The sequence below is a fragment of the Acinonyx jubatus genome, chromosome A3, assembly GCF_027475565.1.
Source record: "Acinonyx jubatus isolate Ajub_Pintada_27869175 chromosome A3, VMU_Ajub_asm_v1.0, whole genome shotgun sequence".
NCBI lineage: Eukaryota > Metazoa > Chordata > Mammalia > Carnivora > Felidae > Acinonyx > Acinonyx jubatus.
The window spans coordinates 86,159,194-86,179,241 of record NC_069388.1 but is presented as its reverse complement, the minus strand read 5'-3'; the positions used below and the strand labels follow the sequence as shown (position 1 = coordinate 86,179,241).

Genomic DNA, 20,048 nt, shown 5'->3' with positions numbered 1-20,048 from the left:
GGCGCAGCGAGCCGCCTCTAGCCTGGGGCGGAACCAGTGAGGGCCTCTGCGGCAACTCCGGACCCCGGCCGGATTCCTCCCCACCAACTGGACCCTGCCTCCGGAGATGATACCAGATCCCAAATGAAGGAGCCAGAAAGGTGTGTCCGGTTCCCACCTGCTGGATACGTCAGTGCCCTGCCCACCCCCCAGCGCCCGGAAGTTGCTGGCAGCCCCGCCTCGCGCGTGCGCACAGCCTGTGAGCCACGTTGGCTGTCGGTGATGGTCTCTGAGACTGAGGTGCGACCAGTTTCCTGAGTGGATGTGGGCCCCCGGGGCGCTGAGCGCACAAGTTAGGGGCACTGCGTTAAAAATTAGGATGGCCAACCCGGCACCTGCCTGGAGATGGCAAAAGTCACGCTTGCGCGTACAAGCACCACGCAGACTTTTTGCTGCGCTCGTGCCGAATGAGCGTAACCGGAAGTAACTAGAATTGGGCTGGGAAAGAAGAGCCCTCGAGGCTGTCCTTGCAACCCGGATAAGGGGGCGGTCAGCTCTTAGTACCCGCTCAGTTCAAGTCTTTGTGCAGGGAGGGTATTTGCGGGGACATAGACTACAAAACTTTTGTTGCCCTCCAACTACTACCCCACTCTCCTTTACACGGAATTGGAAAAGGGAAAGAGCGAGAAGGGGAGGGGGGCGGGGAATACTAGCCATGGTTAGGAGCCGGGCTGGGGCTCCTGCAGCACTCAGCCGACTCCTCCAGGCTGCTCGGGGCCCACGATGGGACAGCTTGTCAGGTCAGGAGGGAAGTCAGCTGCCTTTGGCATCTCTTCAGCCTTAGGGAGGAGTCCTAGCCTGGTCCCTGCTCTGCCCGCCCCCCCTCCCCTGGACGTAACTTGCATCTCCTTCTAGAGAAACCCTGCATTAGTAGCTTCTTTCCCTGATAGCCAGTTGGGTCTGGTTATGTTTTGGTGTGAACCTTTGGCATATATGTGCTTTTTTAGACTGGAAGAGAGGAGTCTTTATCTCATGTCTTACCTATTTGGGACGCTGAAACACCACATTGGACCCTTCAAGTGTAGTTAAAATGTAAATCACTGCGTCATAGAGAATATCAGAGAGAGGATTTTTGTATCATTTACGTTCCTAGAACATCTGAGCTGGGAAGTGCTTAATCTAACACACGTTTTTAGAATAATGGAACTCATAGATTCTGGTGGGATTAAACTGGGCAGGATTTTTAGAGGAGAGGAGATTACAGGTGGATTTGAAAGGACTGTGCCTTTTTGCACACTAGTGCAGTCAGCTTTGGGACCTGTATGTATGACAAAGTTTCCCTTTGTACTGCTTGTTTAGAAAAGGAAGCAGAAGAGAAAGTGCCCAGATTCCAAGATTCCAATGCAAGGATTAAGTTCACCACAAATTAGCTGATGACCTTGGGTGAATTACACACAATTGCTGCCGCTTCTCATCTACAAAATGGAAATGCTAAACATCCACCTCCCCAGAATAACACAGAATTTAAATAAATATCAGAAGAATTTTGGAACCCTTTAAGTACACAGATTTTAACTAATTTTTATTTACATAGTTAATTACCATGTGCTGTCCAGCACGCTAGCCATATGGGACTTCTGAACACTTGAAATGTGGCTAGTCCAAAATGAGATGTGCTGTAATTGTAAAATACAGGATTGCAAAATAAGCTAACAAACAGAGACCAGCTTTGAAAACTCCCTGAGAGGACAAAACCAGTCTAGTCAAACAAACAAGGCTTAATTTAGCTTATTTTGCAAGACTAACTTGACCTGGGTCATTTCTTGCTTTTTCCTCTAGAAATCATAAGCAAACTGTTTCCCAAGGTTCATAAGAAGTAACCACTGACCAATTCCCTATCATTTAAGAAAATTTTAATGTTATAACAGCAGAGGCCACTTGTAGGCAAACAGGCTTGAGCAATGGAATGTAGAAAAGGCCCACAAGGGCTTCCTGGCTGAGTACAGACAGGCGCATTGGGCCACCCACCTCAAAATATCCATAGGCCCTAACTGACCAATGGGCTACTTACAACCAGGCATAGTTACCAAAAAAGGGAGAATTCCATACGTGGCCGTACCTCATCTTCCCCCTTTAAAAACAGCCCCCACCCACTGCCTTGTTGTCCACAGCTTCTCCTTTGCTGTTTTGCCTGCTTCTCCCTTGTGGTGTATTCAATAACCTGTTTCCTTTGTTTGCTGAAGGTGAATTCTTTCACCTCCTGAGCCAGCAGCTTCCACCTGATCTTTGCCCCACATTTTGGAGGCCCCATCTATCAAGACAGATACCACATTTAGACACCATAAATAACCAATCACAGTAAAGAATAAACAGTCACTGTTTTGTCACTAAACAAGCTGTTTTATAACAATATGTGACAACAGTGAACCTCATTCCATGTTTTGGTTTGAGTGCTCCTAGTTTGCAAACTCTTTATTTTGGAGTGTGCACAGTAAACTTTTACTACTTCAATGACTCATTGGTTTTACTTCTGTTATTTCTGAACTTTTGACTGCATTGTACGTTATAGTTCCATAAAACTCTTACATGTACCTTTATCTCGTTTGATCATTTTACCAACCCCATGAAAATACCAGAGACTTCTAACCACATACTACAACTGAGGAAACTGAGGCTCTGAAACCAAAGTATTAGTTTAGGCTTACACAAATAAATGTTCCTTACTATGGATGTGGTAGTTATGGGAAGGAAATAAAGATGTTGCAATAGAGACAAGTGTTAACCTCTATTTAGCTTTGTAAAAGTTTAGTGGCCCATTATACTGGGCTTGCAACATCCCAACAGCCCCTCCTGTGATGCTCATGTGGTTGGTAAAGTCCTCTTCTGCAAGCCACAGTCTTGTTCTCTGTCTTCCCTTTTTTGTCCCTGTGAGTCCAGGGAGGCCATATTTCCATTGGGAGTGGGGATTGGGGCAGGCAAAGGGGACAGTAGGAAAATATCTTCTCTCCCAAATCCACTTATGATCTTGGGGCAGAGGACTTTGGGGCCCAAGGTCCTCAACAGGTTATGTTGACTTCAAGGCACAACAACTGTTTTTAGTCACTGATGTGGATAACAAAGGTAAAAGAAATGTAGATAAATTTCCTTATAACCTGCAGCAAATACTTGACAAATACTTGAAACAGGCAGAGTATAACATTCCTCCAGGAACACCCAATTGTCTTAATGCTTTGCTGGAGGGAGAAACAAGTGGTTAACTGATAAAGATCACAGTAAACTAGTGGTTAACTGACAGAGATCACAGTCAGGCAGGACTTGAGTCTGTATCAGTTTGCAACTGTCTTAATGATTTACAAGAAAAAAAAGCAATCTTATCAATAGCCAAACTTCCAGAAACCTATAGATTCAAAGTCCTGGGACCCTGTCATCACCCTCCCCTCCATAGGGTAGAAAATCATATATAATCAGTCACTCCTCATAATCCCAGGACAGCTCTTTGTGTCCACGGGTCTTGTCCCCGTGCTTTAATAAAACCACCTTTTTGCACTAAAGATGTGTCAAGAATTCTTTCTTGGCCATTGGCTCCTAACCCCCACATTTCCACATCACTAACCACTGTATTTCCAGGGCTAACCTCAGTACAGGGCAGGTGAGAGGAGTACAGGGCTAACCTCAGTGCAGGGCAGGGTAGTTTTGAGCGTGCTTATAAACTATAAAGCACTGTACTGCAGTCATGAGAGGTAGTAAATGCCCCACTGTGAACGAAAGAAGGAAACGAACAATTTTGTTTTGTTTTGTTTTCAATGTTTTTGAGAGAGAGAAAGGAAGACAGAATCCAAAGCAGGCTCTGCGCTGTCAGCAAAAAGCCCGGTGTGGGGCTCAAACCCATAAACCTTGAGATCATGACGTGAGCTGAAGTCAGACACCTAACCAACTGAGCCACCTAGGCGCCCCCAAGCTGTTTCTATAGCACAGACAATTTGCAGAACTGATTGAGGAGAGAAAGATGTTTGGAGAAAACAGAAGGGAAACTGGCCTGGGGGAGCAAGAGTTGGAGAAGTGGTCAAGGGGCCTCAAAGGGATCCAGCCCTAATTTGTCCTGAATTGGGAAGCTGCCAGCACAAGTGTGACCTCAGCACTGCTTAGGATTATTAATCTGGCAGGTTCCTTATACCAGGACAAATGGAAGGGAAGAACCTGGAGCAGGGAGACATTTAGAAAGCTGGGGCAATGGCCCAGGCAAGAATGAGATGAACAAGGAATTGATAAGGGATAAGGTAGAGCAGAAGTCAGGAGGAGAGATCCAAGAGGTCCTGCTGACCTCTCCCTCTGTTGATCTGGGATGAGGGCAGAGACAGAAGCTGGAGTTCACTTTCCCACAATGAAAGAAGACAGGTAAGGAGCTCCCTTACTAAGGATGGAGGTGGGACTCCAGGGCTGGTAAGGCAAGAGACAGGCTCTTCCAGACCTGCAGGACAGTCAGAAGATGTGAGGAGGGGTATGAGAGACAGAGTGCAGAAGCAGGTGTAGATGGTTGACTATAAATAACCTATCTGATCTTCTAGTCTCCTGCCCTCGACCTGAAGATGTGGGGTCTTAGGCCAGTGCAGCCATCCCAGAAAATCAGGTTGGTTTATTTCTTCTTCCTGAGTGTGTGGGTGTCTGTGTGTGTGGTTTATATGCATGTTTTGGCCTACGTGTACCTACCTATATGTAGGTGTATATATATTTATTTATATATTTGGACCTGTATAGGCTTCTAAGTGACTTCTGTGTTTACAAGCACGTGTATTTGAGACAATATCTTTATGCATTTTTCTGTACTTAGTGTACATATCAAATTACAATTAGAATTTCAATTCTTTTTTTTAATGTTTATTTTTTGAGAGAGAGAGAGAGAGTACGTGCGCGCGAGTGGGAGGGGGGCAGAGAGAGAGGAAGACAGAATCTGAAGCAGGCTCCAGGCTCGGAGCTGGCAGCACAAAGCCTGATGTGGGGCTCGAACTCACTAACCATGAGATCATGACCTGAGCCGCTTAACTGACTGAGCCACCTAGGCACCCCTAGAATTTCAATTCTTAAAGGAACCTAAGCAATCCTGGATACGTAGGCACCTCTGAGCAGACACATAGATGTATAAATGTAACTTTGCAGTGCTATGCTGGAACTGTCTTACACTAGCTCACAAAGAACTAATTGTGCACATCTTTCTAACTTGCATTAGGTGATAATCACATTATAGCTCGAAATTGCCATGGTGGGAATATTTACAACACAGAAATCAATAACTGCTATAAATCAGGTTGTTGTTTTCCAGAAAGCTGACTGCTAAACACTTACCAGCTCACACTGGGTATATATGTTTTATGTGTGTATGAGACATCTGTGCTCTGTGTGTATCAGTACATATATGTACATAAAAGTACATATATGATGGGGCACCTGGGTGGCTCAGTCCATTAAGCGTCCAACTTCACCTCAGGTTATGATCTCACAGTTAGTGGTTTTGAGCCCTGTGTCAAGGCCTGCGCTGACAGCTCAGAGCCTGTGCCCTGCTTCAGATTCGGTGGCTCCCTCTCTCTCTGCCCCTCCCCCACTCATGCTCTGTCTCTCTCAAAAATAAATAGATAAACAAAAAAAGAAGTACATGTATGAAAGTATGTACCTGTGTAGTGGGTTCACTTTTTGATAGACCACAAACTCAGGGGTGCTAAACTGCAACTCATTTCCTACAACTAAGATTAATTCCTGTCTCAGTCCTCCACTATTAATCTAATCATGTACAGGTGAACTCAGTCATTTCAGGTTTCAGTGTAGACCAAACACTTGCGCCCCCCTCCTCCAATAGTTCCCCAGGTTTGCATCTGAGGGCCAGGGTTAAATAACATGCAGCAGCGTGAAGAGGCGCGGCCATACCAGCTGCCAAGATGCCCAGTTCTCCTGTGAGGGCCTCTAACCAGTCTCCCTCTCCTGAGATTTTTCCAGGCCCCAGGAAGCCTCTAGTTGTTCAGTCTAGACTGCCATTTTTGGAACATGTCCTCTTGTCTGGTTCAGAGGGGTTAGTTTCCTTCCTCCTGGGCTCCTGGACTCTCCCTCCAGGATGCCGCCTCCAGGATTAATGGGGTGGGGGGTGGGGGGGGAGAGGAGCATCATGTCACCTAACTACACAACACCCATAAGATAAACTGCAAGCCCATCTCATAGAGACCAAAATGCCCATAGGTCAAGGGCCTCACAGAGGGCCAAGCTGGGGTTTGAACCCAGTTCTTTCTGACTCTAAAGCCTTTCCACTCTACCAGATGGCCCCAATTCTCAGCAGATTAGGGGCACTTGGTACATACTTTTGGTCAGGATGCCTTAGGCCACTGATGCTCAATAAATCATAGAATTCCAAATTCTGTCATCTGACTTTGTACCAACTGTTGTTACCTGCCCTGACGCTGTGGTACAGCAGGAAATCCAGAAATAAGTGTACCCGGAGTGAGGGCCAGGAGGCTGACCCTGTAGGGAGTCTGAGACACGTAAAGGGGTGGGCGGGGGGGATGAGTCTCACCAACTTCCACTCCCCAGCCTGTCCCATTCCTTTCTCAGGATTTGTTCTTTGGCACCTAGCTGGAGCTCTGGACCCAGAACTTTCTGAACTGCCGACAGTCTGTGTCCCAGGAGGGAAGGGCAAACCACTGAGGGTGGGGTGGGTTAGGCAGACAAGCCCTGAGGTCAGATGCTCCCAGGAGGGAAGAGGTCCCTCCATTGCAAGGGAGAGGCGGGTAGAGGGGAAGCCTCATCTCTTCCAGGCCCCTGCCTTGCCTATATGCAAATGTAGGGAAACCAGACACCCCCTTTAATAAAATTACTTCTTTTTCCAAAAATAAAGAATTGTAGTTTTTATTGAGACAACTGTAGCAATTGTAAGCAATACTACAGAGAGATCCCAGGGCCTGTAGCACAATATCACACCCAGATATTGACACAGATCTATCAGTCTCCCAGATTTTCCCAGTTTCCCTGTACCTGCTTTCGTGTGTGCACATGTGTGTGTATGTGTGTTAGTTCTGTGTAGTTTCATCACAATTGTAGGTCCATATGTCGGCTGCCACAGTCCCGTCTCCGCAAGGATCCCGCAAAGTGCCCCTTTTTTATCCACACTCCCTCCCTTCCTCCATCCCCTTTCCTGATCCTGGCAACCACTAGTTTGTTCTTCATTTTCCATAACCTTGTAATTTCAAGAATGTGATATAAACGGAAGCTTTTTTCACAAAGCACAGTTCCCTGGAGGCTCATTCAAGTTGTCGTATGTCTCAATAGCTCCTTCCCATTGCTGAGTAGCATTCCACCATTTGGATGGAGTGCATTTCTTTCTAGTGAAATATTTCCCACATACAAAATCCTATATAATGGACATAAAGGTTATAAAGTTGTGGCTCCTTATCTGCAAATCCTTGAGCCTCACAGAAGAATCTGGAAAATAAGGAGAAACTCCATGTTTTGGCACCCAGCCTTGAGCACTAGTGGCTGAGTATTTGTCCCCAGGCTGGGTGGGACTGTTTTCTGGGAAGGGGCTGAGCAGAGCCCAGTGTCCCAAGCCTGCAGGTGTTGGGACCTCAGAAGGGAGAAGAGGTAAATAAACCTCTGCCAGACTAGCACCTGTCTAGACAAGGGCCTCTCTTTCTACTCTGACTTCTTTTGGACAGAGGAGGCTGTCCGGAGCCAGTAGAGGCTGGGCAGGGACCCCCTCAGAGCAAGTCACCACTAGCACCAGCTGCTGCCTGGGGATGGGACAAGTGCAAGGGCAGTCCTAGGATCAGACAGGCCTCTGCCAGCAGGGCTCCTGGAAGGAGGTGGGAATTCAGGACCCAGACCTCTGGGGCTTTGTCTCCCGGAGCTGAGCCTGGCTAGGATCCTCTTATCAGGCACTAAGTGTCTGTGTTTGGACACACAGTAAGCAGCTCAAGCTTTGGACTGGCACAGGACCTCCAGGGAGAGCCCATGAGACAAGGGGTGGTCCCCTGAGTCAGGTAGAGGGAGAGAAGTGAGGAAAGCACAGGCTGGGAGATTTGCTCCAGGGCAGCCAGGTGTCCTGACTGGCTCTGCCACTCCCTACAGGTGCCCAAAAGACTTCCCTTCCAGCCCAAGCTCCCTCCTCCCAGAATCCTGAGGGTTTTCAACCTCCTCCTCAACTTACCCTTTCTATCGGCCAGAGTTGCATCTCTGTGTGGGGGTGAGCCTGCTCCCTTCTAACCCGGCCCCTTTAGGACTCTCCCAAGGGTGGGCACCCCTCCCTGAAAATCTGACACGCAGAAGTGAGGGAAAGGGGCTCCTAGTGGCAACCAGTGCATCGCTTCTGAGCACCTCTACGTGCCTGCCAGGGCTTGAACCAGGCTGCAGGTGGACAGACGTGGGTCTCACAGACTGGCTGGGCAGGCAAGGCGTCACCTCCTAGAAAGTTCACTCAGAAGCTCAGAAGTCACAGGGAGGCAGCAGATGAGTCTGTTGAGGACTGTGGACTCAGTACAAACAGAAGAAAGGGGTTAGAGTGGCCTAGAACTCTCAGCAAGGCTTTTGTGGAGGAGGGATGCCATCTGGGTCTTGAAAGACTGGTAGGAACTGACTGGACAGGCAGAAGGGGCAGGAAGAGCACCGTGAATGAAGTAAGAGGGGTGAGTAGGAGAGTCTGTGCAGGGCAGGGGCCAGGATGAGTGGGATTCTTTAGGATTCCAGAGCCAGGATGCAGAGTGTCTTGTGAGGGCGGGTAACTTCCCTTCCCTGGCCAGTGTGACCTGGCCAGTGTGACCTGTGGGGCAGAAGACTAAACAGAAGGAAGAAGAAGGCTGAGCAGTAGCCTAATCAGTTGAAACAGGCCTCTTGCAGGGTGCCATGCAGGGCTCAGAGAGCTCCTGAGCTCCTTGGAGCTGACCCCTGCTATTGAAATATGTTGAAATACCTGCAAAGAAGCAATGAAACCAGTGGTCTGGTTTGTGCAGGACTGAGGGAGGTCCTGGGATATGGGACTTGCAGTTGTAAAAATGGGATGAGTTGGTCACCCTTTAAAAACAATCCTTTCTGGAGAGGGCCATCCTAGAGCAAGTCTGAAGGGGCTGCCCCAACGATCCATGACACATTATATGACTCAAGTATTTTTTAGGAGAAATGTTCAGATTTCAGCTCTATAGAATTGTCTTCCAGTACTTTAGGAGAGCAGGATTTACATGTGACAGCAAATAACAGAATGAAGTATTACCCACAGAGCAATTCCCGAATGTTTCCCAAATGCTGTTTCCTCAGGAGATGTTAACTGGTAATTCCAGAACAAAGACTTCCTGTGATTCTTGGGAACACAGTCCTCTACCATCCGTCCGCCTGCCATACCCTAACCGTGGAGAGTTCTGCTGCCTGTCAGTACATTAAGGCTCAGAAAAGCCCCAAGGGAGAGAAACCTGTTTCATCCTGTTTAATGGCTCAATAAACAAGGTTATTTGCACAGAAGGAGCCTTGTCTTTACCCTCGCTGCAAATGCTTTCACCCAACACATACAGATTTTCTCATAATTCCAGACTGGAAAACTCTGGAAAAGAACATAGATCTATAGGATCACCCACTTCATGCTCCTGGAGGGCCTGTACCAACTCAGTAATCCCATGGGCAGACTTTAAAGATAATCCAGTTAGAAGTGTAATGTCCATTCGTGTTGAATTTCTCTCTCTCTCTCCCTCTCTCTCTCTCTCTCTCTCTTTTTCTTTAATAATCCATTGTCTTTTAAATGCTGGACTTTTCCGCTCTTCACCCTAAGGCCTCAGGCTTGGGCTTTGATTCTCTCTGGGCTGGAACCACCAGAAGCCTTGGATCATCCTCTTGCCTTGCAGGGTAGGAGGAGGGGCTGGTTGTCCTCCACTCCTCCTTCCCTGGGGCAGCCCAGATTCCGGGTCAGTAAGACCTTGGCCTGCCCCAGCCTTTTCCTCCTAAGGAGAGGGGCAAGGTGGCTGTCAGCTCTCCAGACCCAGAGCAGGGGTCAGGGCTGGCCTGGGAGGCCCAGAGCCTGTTGTGGACCTTCTCTAGCACACTGCCTCTCTCTGGGTGGTGGAATATATCAAAGGAGGTCACTGGAGTTGTTGACCAGATGGGGTTTGTGCAGTCATAAACCCCCAGCTGGGGCACTGGGGGAAGAAAGACAGGGGAGGGATGGTGCTGCCCCAATCCTCCCTGAGCTCTGCAGTCCCCCACATGGTGCAGATCAGGCAAGGGTGTGGCCACAGGTTGGTTGCAAAACCAGGCCAGAGCACCAGTAGAGGGGCCTCCCTGGAGGAGGCAGCATTGGAGGATGGCATGGAGAGTGACAGATATTACAGTCCCAAACTGGAAGGAAGCTTGGGGCCTGGCAAAACTGTGAAAGGATATAAGTTAGGATCTGGAAGAATGAAAAGTGGGAGCAAGGAGAGCACCTCTGTACAGGAAACCAGGTCTTGAGCTTTCTCAAGGCCCAGGCACAACCCCACTGTCTGGGAAGAAAGTCAGATAACCCAGCACTCACCCAGGATCCCAGACACGGCTGAGGAAAATCCACTTTATCTTCACCCAAACCCTAATATCTCAGAAATGGGGTGTGGTGGCATTAAGCTAGGGCAGCTGCTTCTACTCTAAAAACGGTTCACTGAAAATCCCTGGCAATGGGGTGTTGAGAGCATAAGCGTATCAAGCTTACGGCCCTGACAGATGGATACAAGCAAGGATCGATTTTAATGTTCGAGTTAGCGGTGTTTTTTCTTCCCACCTTTCAGGACCCCCCCCCCCCTTGCCATATCAGGGGATGTGTACTTTAACAGAAACCCTGTGGGAGAGCAAGGATTGACCTAGCGGGCCCAATGTCCGATGGTGGCATTTCAGGTGCTGTGACAGAGGTCTTTGGGCTTGGAATCTTCCCCATACCCCTGTTATCACACCACAGCCCTTAGGCACATGCCCACCCCACGGCCAATCCTGTTTGCTGAGATATCTCTGCTCCCTTTCGGGAGTGAGAGGAGCGGGGGGCCACCGTCAGAGGGCCTCGCTGGCCCAGCCGGTCCCACATGGCCGGGCATGTGCGGTTCAGTGGCCGGCTGAGGCCTAAGCAGAGGGGACAGCAGTGCCTTTCCTGAGACAAGTGGGAAGAAGGTATCAGCCATGGCTGACCGAGCGGTGACCCAAGGCCCAACACAGAGCCAATTAGCGGCCACCACGATGGCGGTGGGCTTGCCGCAGCTTCCACGGGAAGCCCCACGTGCAACCGGCGTGTCAGGATGAGTTAGCACCGGGAGGGCTGAGTGGAGTCCTGCTGGAGGCTGCCTGGATGGGGGAACATGGGTGATAACACTTCCCCCTGGGCTCTGGGGAGCCGGGCACGTGAGCACGCATGCCTCTGCCTGTGCCTGCGCCCATGTGCATGGTTGTGAGTGCTCATGCGCACATTCACAATTGAGGACTTGTGTGTCTGTGTGCCTGCCTGCTCATGTTCGTTCAGCACGTTTCGTTCATTTAACGTACTTTGTGTGTCCACTTCATGCCGACTTTGTGTGCACTTGGGCATTCTGAGACTAAACGGGCCAAAGTCTCTGCCCTCATGGGGCTTCCATTCTAGTGGGAGAGACAAAAAAGAAACAAACATCTATGTGGAAGCACAGTAGTAAGTGCCACGGGGAAAGGTAAAACAGGAAATGGGGTAGGGGAGTTATTTGAGAGTGTGATCAGGGAGGACCCCTCTGAAGACGTGACCTTCACCTAAATGATGGCAGCCTGTTGAATATCAGGAGGAGGATGGCTGTAGACAGATGGCGGGCATCGGGGACAGAGCAAGGGGAGTTAGAATTCTACCACGCTGCCGGTGTGCATGGCGTGGACAGGAGGAAAAGGGGGATTCCACAGCTGTGGAGACATCTGATGGTCCAGACAGTGGGACAGCCCTCTGGGTAAAAATCTATTTGCCCAGCTCAGCTCTAAGGGGTAATTCTGACCCTCCCCCAAATCCAGTCCCAGGGTCGAGCACACAGAGACCTCTCTACTTGTGCGGGTCCCGACTGTCCCCAGGCACAGTCCCCTCAGCTCTGCCAATCCAATTGTGCCCATATAGTGCCAGCCACAGGAAGCCATTGCCCAGGAAGAGAAAACAGGACCCTCCCAGCCCTAAAACCAGAGCCTGAAACTGGTCTCATCCTAGTAGCCAGAGGCAACTGGCGTGATGTGTAGGACCTGCTGGCAGGTCGGTGTGATGTGATGGCTGAGAGGCTGGAGGGGAACACTGGGGATCCAGCCCAGGCTCCCCTTCGGAGGTCTGGCATTGTGTAGCAACCAGGGTGGAAAAGAGGGAAGCTGGTGGCCTCTCCAGCCCTTGCTGTCTTGCCCAATCCCTCTTCACAAACAAGGCAGGATCCAGCTCCCAGCAAAGAGGCCAAGAGCCAGCTTCAGACCTTGCCTTCTATTGTCTAAACCCCACAGCCCTGGAACAGAGAGCCTCATTAGCTCAGGAGGGGAAGCTGAGCTGTGCCCTGCTCAGGAGACCTCCAGGAAAGGGCAGGTGAAAGGAAAGGGAGGTGGTTGGGTGGGAAACACTGTTATTGCCTTGCCAAACCAGCCAAAGCCTTCCTGCCACCGTGGAAGATTGACTTGGGTTTCCCAGGATGATGTCAGGCATGGATCCTGTGTCCATGTGTCTCACTGGGAGCTGTGTCTGTGGGTCTACTTGTGCATGTGTGCTTTTGATATCTAGGTCAGTCTGGTACCTTTCTGATTGTTCACGTGTCTGTGAGTGAGTCCCATGTGCCTATATGTCTGCCTGTGGGCCCCTCTGTGGCCCCTGAACATGCAGGCTGTGTGGGGGCCTCTATGTGTACATGCCTTTCTGGGCATGAGTGGGCGAGTTGTCTTGAGGTTTGTCACCTGTCAGCCTCTGAGGTCTGTACCACCCTGTTCCTTAGCCTGGCCCTAAGGCTCTGGGGAGAAGCTGCCTGCTCCACTCTTGTCAAGGCTGTAGACAGGGTGGCAAGGAGACTTGGTTCTTGGAGATGTGATTCTGCTGCTGTTGGCTGGCAGAGATTTGCACTTAGCTTTGCCTACATGTTGCCACCCACCCCACCCCCACTCCTGCTGCCACAGCTAGCCAGACCAGTGGCATGCTGATTCTGGCCTCTTACTGGCCTCTGGCTATGGCTTCAGGCTCTCATCACTGTTGCTGCCCATGCTGAAGGAGTATGGAGGCTGGGGATGAGGAAAGGCAGGCAGGCTGGCTGGGACAGCAGTTCATCCGGTATGTTGGGCTCAGATTTCAGATTTGGGAGGAAATTAAGAGGTAGTCTGGCCCTCTTCCCCAATTTAACCGGTTTTGTCAGCTACAGTTGTGGTTCCGTGTGAGGGTGAGCCTGCTCCCTTCTAACCCGGCCCCTTTAGGACTCTCCCAAGGGTGGGCACCCCTCCCTGAAAATCTGACACGCAGAAGTGAGGGAAAGGGGCTCCTAGTGGCAACCAGTGCATCGCTTCTGAGCACCTCTACGTGCCTGCCAGGGCTTGAACCAGGCTGCAGGTGGACAGACGTGGGTCTCACAGACTGGCTGGGCAGGCAAGGCGTCACCTCCTAGAAAGTTCACTCAGAAGCTCAGAAGTCACAGGGAGGCAGCAGATGAGACTGATGAGGACTGTGGACTCAGTTTAAACAGGAGGTCAGAGAAGAAAGGGGTTAGAGTGGCCTAGAACTCTCAGCAAGGCTTTTGTGGAGGAGGGATGCTGCCTGGGTCTTGAAAGACTGGTAGGAACTGACTGGACAGGCAGAGAGAAGGGGCAGGAAGAGCACTGTGAAGTAAGAAGGGTGAGTAGGAGAGTCTTTGCAGGGCAGGGGTCAGGATGAGTGGGATTCTTTAGGGTTCTAGAGCCATGGCTCAAAATGTCTCATGTGGGGGTTGGGAGTAGGGCTAGGAAAGCTCCAGAGAGCTGTCCTTGGCTGAGTAGGGATGAGAGGAGGATGAAGAAAGGCAGGCTGGGTAGGGCAGCTGAGAGGAGGAGGTGGGTATGAGTGCTCAGGACTCTTGTGACCCCACCATCTCCTGTGCTCTCCTTTCCCCTAGGATAGAAGTTCCCATCCAGCTGCCCTGAGGAAACCCTGTGCAAACAGGAGACTTGCTGCCACCCAGGTCCCAGCCAGAGAGTCTGATTCCATCAGTCTGAGGTCATTACATTGTGTGACCAGGACCAAGAACCATTTGACTCAGTGTTGGACAAGGAGGGGGAAGGGTCAGTCCAGCTGGCCGTGGGATGGAAAGGGCCCAAACTTGGGGTCAGCACTATTGAGCCCTGGGAACCTCTTCCCCTGGGACACTTAGAATTCTGGAGTTGCAAGAAACAGAAACTCAGTGGTGCCTCACAGAACCAAGGATAAGAAGGTAGCTGGGAAGGGAAGGGCCTGGAACTAGGATCTGGAAGGCCCAGGCCATGCTCCACTGACTGTACTCTAAGAACACATCAGCCTGGGCCTTCTCATGGCGGCCTGGCTTCCTTTGTTGTCATCCACATGATAGGCCTGCAAGTTGACCCCTTAATGGCCAAGTGCCACACACCACACACAGGCTGGTCCTGCTTTCTCTCAGGCACCTTTCCAGTTCTGGGAGATAATGATGAGTTTGGCTAGCTTAGGTAAAGAGGATCAGGGGCGCCTGGGTGGCTTGGTCGGTTGAGCGTCCGACTTTGGCTCAGGTCATGATCTCACGGTCCGTGGGTTCGAGCCCCGCATCAGGCTCTGTGCTGACCGCTCAGAGCCTGCAGCCTGTTTCGGATTCTGTGTCTCCCTCTCTCTCTGCCCCTCCCCTGTTCATGCTCTGTCTCTCTCTGTCTCAAAAATAAATAAAAACGTTGAAGAAGAAGAAAAAAATTAAAAAAAAAAGAGGATCAGTTTGGCTAGCTTGGGTCAAGGCTCTACCTCTCCAGGGGTGCAGTATCACCCAGCAGAAATATGGCTGTAGGTGGGATAGATTTGCCCACCAGAAGCCCCTCTTCATGCTAGGCCCCATGCCAGGTGCTGGGGTATAGAAATGAGCACATATAGAAACGAGCAAGGCTGGAGTCTGCATCTGAGGCAAGAAAGCACGGAAAGAGAAGAAACCTCTCCTCTCTCTCTCTCTTTCTCTCTCTCTTGTCTGTGTGAGCAGAGAGGGGGCATGCCGAGGCAAGGAGGGCTCCCCAGAGGGGCTTTACGTTTACAGGTTGTTGGATTTGAATTGCATCACACCTCCACCTCCTCTTCCTGCTTCTCCTGCCTGCCCCCGCCCCCCATGGCTGATAACAGAGAGTTTTGTTTTGTTTTGAAAAGCAGGGCACCGTTGCTGCCCTAAACAAAATAGGGGTTCTGGCAGGAGAGGACAAGGCAAGGAGGAGGTCTGGCAGTAGCCTGCTCAGCCTACATGTGGCCATTCCCCTTTATTGTAAGCACCTGACTCAGACCACCGCAGGGCCACGAGGGAGGTGATGAAAAGTTTGTCAAAGTGGAGGAAGAGTGTCACATATGAGACTGGCTGGAAGGAGAGGCCGTGCGGGAGTGTGTGCATGTGAAGCATCTGAAGAATGGGTATTCTGAGGCCAAGTATCCTGGGGAAAGGCGTCCGTGTGTGCCTAAGAACAAGCCTCAGGCCCAGACCACTTCCTCACCAAGAGACAAAAAGCTCACAGAGCTATGCTGGGCTTATCACCTCTTGTGAGAATGTCTTTCCCTGTTTCAGACTGGATGTGTGCCTCTTTGTTCTGCCCAAGCGGTGTGTCAATAGCCCTTGGGCACACCCCCAGCCTTCCATATTTCAAAGTCCAGGGAGGAGTTGGGGCCTTCTGCTGTGGTAGGAGATGGCTGCACGGAAGTCAAATGCCCTGCCGGCTGCGTCCGTTGTTGGGGGCACCCGCTGGCCATGAGGGACAGATGCTCACTGCTGAAACTGATCTTCTCTTTTCTATGTGAGTAAAGTGTTGTTCCATCCAGTGCTTGACTGTGATGTTTTCTTTGGTGAGTCCAACACCAAGATGCAGTGGGCAGTGTTTGGATTTCTGGTCCTGGTGGCTCGCATTGTGATGGCCTTGGCTACCCTCCTTGTAGTTGGAGTCCTCCCTTGGCACTGGTTCCTGCTGCACGGCGCTCTGCTCGACAGTATCTCAGTGGTTAAGCATGTGGGTAGCTCATGCCCGGAAGACTAGGGACTGGTCGCATCCCAGTTTGCCTGTGACTTTCCTGGTTAGCGCTGAAATCCCCTGTGCTGAGTATATCAGCATGGTTGGTCGCCCAGTAGAGTGGGCTGGGGCTTACCAGCAGAGTGAACTTGATCAATTTGCTAACTTCTCTGTGCCTCAGATTCCTTACCTGTAAAATGGGTATAAAAATAATACCTACTTTATAGAATTTTTGTGGGGGTTAAACAAGAGAGTTTGTGTAAAGGACATAGCTCAGTGCCTAGCACAAAGATATGTTCAACAAACATTAGCCATTAATAACAATATTATATTAGATATAGACTTTTTCTGGGTGGTCCCAAGGGAGAAAACTGGACCAATCTGCCCAGTAGAAGGAAAAATTTCCTTATAGACTGGGGATAGTGATTTGCTAAGGTGTTCAAATATAGGCTAATGTTAGGCCTGCTTTGTGAAGTGGATGGTAGAACTAGCCATCTCCTGGTCCTGAAAAACCTTAGTCTTGTGATATATTCATTTCATCCTTTTCCTTCCCCCCTTCCCCCCCCCCCCCCCAAGGAGGGGAGCTAGCTTGTCAGAGAGAGCAGTTTCTTTTCTTCTAATCAGCAATTCCTGGTCTGGTAGGCCACTCAGAGCTGCTTGAATAAAGATGGGGAGACATTCCAGCCATGATTCCAATAATCTGTGTTATGCTAAAGACAGACACAAACTAATAGCTCTCTGCTGTCCTGGCCGATGGGGCTGCCTCCTTCCTTGGAGAGGAGCTCCCAGCCCTGGTTGGGCTTCCGTTAGCTGGCTGCTTCCCCACAACCCTGCTCAGGGGCTCTGCTGTGTGTGTGTGTGTGTGTGTGTGTGTGTGTGTGTGTGTGTGAGAGGGAGACACACACACACACACACACACACACACACACACACACACACACACAGAGCCAGGGAGAGACAAGAGAGAGAGGTCAGCAAGGGTCTCATGTGATCTGTATGAAGTCCCAGACTGCTTCCCTTCCCCCACCTTATTCTTTCCTGTTATTCCCCAGCCTCACCCCCTCACCCTCACCTCCCACGTGGTCCTCTCAGGCCTAGTAGCTTAATGAAAGGCAATTAATAGAGCCCTTTGAGGACTTGTCATTAGAAGGCCCTTTAATTCAGCCACTTGAGTTGGGGCCCCAGGCATGTGAGAGGGGTGCCAGGAACACCAGGGCAGCTGTTTGGGGTGGGGGAGGCAGAGCAGAGAAACAGGGTCAGGAGGCCTAGAATCCTGGGACGTATAGATTATGTGAACATAGCAGGGGTCATTGTTTTTCATTGTTTGTGGTTTGTTTCTTAACCAAATTTTGCTCTGGCTAAGCTGCAGCAGAACAAAGACCAGAGGGGTGAGATGTCAAACAATAAAGCTGCTGATTACACAGACCATCCTAGGAAAAATTTCCCCTAGGACATGGGCATCTTGGAGAGGGGATATCATTCAGTGACATTGTATGTGTGAGGGTACAGTGGGGGGCATAACTGTGCTTCCTTTGGGGCTGGGGTGCTGACAGGGAAAGGGGCAGGAAGGAGCTCCACAGGGGGAGAAGAAGATCAGAAAGGAAGAGGGGCTTGGGTCTCCAGGCCTGCCACCATCTGTCTCTGACTTCACTGTGTCTCTCACACAACCAGGCCAGGCCAGGCAGGGGCAGCAGAGGCCCAGATGCCGATGTGGACTTTGTCTCCATCTGTGTGTAGTGTGTGTGTGTGTGTGTGTGTGTGTGTGTGTGTGTGTGTGTGTGTTCTCCTGGCGTGCCCTCCTGGCCCACACTTAACACTGGTGATAAGGCTTCCCACGGTCTCTCAAAACTCCTTCAATAGACTTTGAACTAGCCGTCTTTGGTCCTCTGCAGCTCCTCTGGCTGCCACTAGAGGGCAGCAGTCAAGACGCAGAACTGAAGCTGCACACTGCTGCCCTCCCCAGCCTTTTCCTTCCGAATCGTCCTGCTCTTCCCAGCCCCTGGGGATGTGCCCGCCCCAGCTGTGTGGGCCAGTGGGACCACAGAACCAGCTAAGTTCCCATCCCTGGCCTGGGGCTCAGGGAAGGTGTAAGGCTGTGAGAGTGTCAGAGTGAAGATGCAGGAAGGGATGGGAAGTGACCGGAACCTGGAGGTGTGTTCATCAGCTCCCATAAGGATAAAGGTAGAGGGAAAAGAGGAAGACCCAGAGGTCCAGCAGGCTGCAGGGAGATAAAGCAGGATCCAGCCCACTAGCCAAATGGCAGATGGTGACAAGACAGGCAGAATCACTCTCACAACAAAGCAAGTGACTTTTAAGAGACCAGAAAAAACAGTGGCTCTGGAGCCAGACTGCCCAGATTCAAACCCCGCCTCTCCTAAGTACTAGCTGTGTGACCATACACAAGGTGTCTATGACTCAGGTTTCTTCTCTGTGGAAAGGACATAATAGATGTGCTAGAGGTGAACATTAAATGGGTTTATACATACAAATCATTTAGAACAGTGCCTGGCACAGAGTAAGAACACTATAAATGCTAGCAGTTAAGTGTTTTGAGGAAGAGATCCATATGATGTTGAAAGCTAATGTCCCCTAGAACATCCTCATGACATGTATGGAAATTGGTCCCCACACACGCCAGCATTAAATGGTAACACATGAGTGTGTGAACTAGTAAAAGTTAAAGGATTGTGTGTAACATTGGAATAAGTGTATATACTTATTGTCAATATGTAAATCAACCAACTTCTGAATCTACAGACCCTTTCACTCTTGAGTCCCTTGAACTGAAGGTGGGAAGCCCTCCTGCTTCCTCCCAACCCTCCTTCAAGGGAGGCTGGGTTTGCTCTCCCCTGTGACCTCCTGCCTACTAAGCATCGTTCCTGAAGAGCCTCCCTGAGGGGCGCCTGGGTGGCGCAGTCGGTTAAGCGTCCGACTTCAGCCAGGTCACAATGTCGCGGTCCGGGAGTTTGAGCCCCGCGTCAGGCTCTGGGCTGATGGCTCAGAGCCTGGAGCCTGTTTCCGATTCTGTGTCTCCCTCTCTCTCTGCTCCTCCCCCGTTCATGCTCTGTCTCTCTCTGTCCCAAAAATAAATAAACGTTGAAAAAAAAATTTAAAAAAAGAGCCTCCCTGAGCCCTGTCCAGCCCTGTTGAGTCAGGTGGGGCAGACAGGAGCCAGTTCCTTGGGCTTGCTTCTCACTGCTCTCAGGAAATTATGGCTTCTCCTGCTGTGGGAGGAAATGCCAGTGCTCAAGCCTTGGTTCCTGGGGCCAATTGGGCCCTAAGAGTGCGGGGAAGTGAAGGTACCCAGCTCTGCAGCAACAACCACGCGTCAGTCACCACAACGCGCTTTACTTTGTGGCCCTCAAATTCCCCTGATGTATAATTCTGGGAGGACTGGGGGAATACTTTTATATTCTTCTCCCTCCCAGGGAAGATAATATTTAGGAAAAATAAGAACAATTGATATTTTATTGTGCCTCTACTCACTGATGCATCTGTGTCTCAAATTCAAACTCCGAGGTGACCAGGCCACATGATCCAAGGTTAGGCATCTTCCCTGTAAGCCACTACATGGTGGCTTTTCTCACAAAGGGATGGGGTAAAAACAGGAAACCTGAGCCCTCCCAGAAGATCCAGCATACTATGAAAATTTTAATTTTAAACTTAATTTATGAATAGGTAATGTGTTTACATATACTTACATAGTTTCATGTATTAAGACAAAAAGACATACTGTGGAAAGGCTCTCTCTTACTCTTGAACCCCACCCTCTCTTCCTAGGAAGAAAGCAATGTTACCATTAAAAAAATTTTTTTTAATATTTATTCATTTTTGAGAGAGAGAGGGAGAGAGAGAGAGAGAGAGAGAGATAGCGGGGGAGGGGCAGAGAGAGAGGGAGACACAGAATC

The 20,048-nt window shown here is 50.1% G+C and overlaps 1 long non-coding RNA gene across 1 annotated transcript; it reads left to right on the top strand.

Moving 5' to 3' along the window:
* The first annotated feature begins 2 nt into the window (after positions 1-2).
* Positions 3-19,028, top strand: LOC128311225 (uncharacterized). Its single transcript, XR_008289398.1, has 3 exons — positions 3-140; positions 4,545-4,606; positions 9,262-19,028. It is a non-coding gene; the product is annotated as an uncharacterized LOC128311225 (long non-coding RNA).
* The last annotated feature ends 1,020 nt before the right edge of the window (positions 19,029-20,048 follow it).